We start from the raw sequence: 717 nt of genomic DNA on the forward strand, positions 1-717 counted from the left end.
CCCTCAAACACAGCTGTAATTAGTCTAGTCTCTGAGGCCTTCAAGAAAACCTCAGTGACTGAATAATAATGGAAAACCCATCTAAAAGGGCAGAAAGTCTGAATCCATGGGTCTTTTAAACAAAATGAAGTCTTATTCATTCCACGTGCATGAAATAAGGGCTAACAGGATGGTCAAGGAGCAACTCTGACTTAATGAGTGGATGAGAATAACCTATCAGGTTACTTTTTTTAAGAACAGAAATGGGTACTGTTAAAATGATTTTCAAGTCCCTAGAAGCAATTGAATTTTTGACTGAGCTCGGAGTTGCCTTTCCAAATATCGTTGAGAATGTGGCTCTGGCATCCGTTAGACTGCTGGGATTTTGAATCCAGGTTCTCCCACTCGCTTGCTGCGTGACCTTAGGTTGGCCTTGACCTCTCTAGCCTCCAAATAATCACCTGCAAAACGAAGAGAAGACCTTCCTCACGCAGTTGTTTTGAAGATTAAATGAGATATCCACGTAGAGGACTGCAGACAGTACCTTGTTCAGAGTCTGAACTCAGTAAATGTTATATATTATTACTGTATTATCATGAATAATTTTTTTTCAAGGATAGTGCCAAGATTAATATCAGTTCTGGTTTTCCACAACCAAAATAAATAAATAAATAAATCCAAATTTCTGAATTGTGGGGTCTGAATTGATGAGCTCTTACCAGCATCTTGCTTTTTCCC

At 38.8% G+C, this 717-nt stretch overlaps 2 long non-coding RNA genes across 2 annotated transcripts in view; both read right to left on the minus strand.

The window, feature by feature from the left end:
• LOC103588333 overlaps window positions 1-711 on the minus strand; it is a 2,801-nt gene extending 2,090 nt beyond the window's left edge. The window contains exon 1 of the long non-coding RNA XR_550302.1: window positions 226-711. This is a non-coding gene — a long non-coding RNA (uncharacterized LOC103588333). The remainder of the gene's footprint in view (window positions 1-225) is intronic.
• Window positions 1-717, minus strand: part of LOC103588334 — a 24,749-nt gene that overhangs the window by 5,722 nt on the left and 18,310 nt on the right. The gene's annotated exons all lie outside the window — the stretch shown is intronic.

Source organism: Galeopterus variegatus, unplaced genomic scaffold, assembly GCF_000696425.1.
Source record: "Galeopterus variegatus unplaced genomic scaffold, G_variegatus-3.0.2 Scaffold553, whole genome shotgun sequence".
Taxonomy (NCBI): domain Eukaryota; kingdom Metazoa; phylum Chordata; class Mammalia; order Dermoptera; family Cynocephalidae; genus Galeopterus; species Galeopterus variegatus.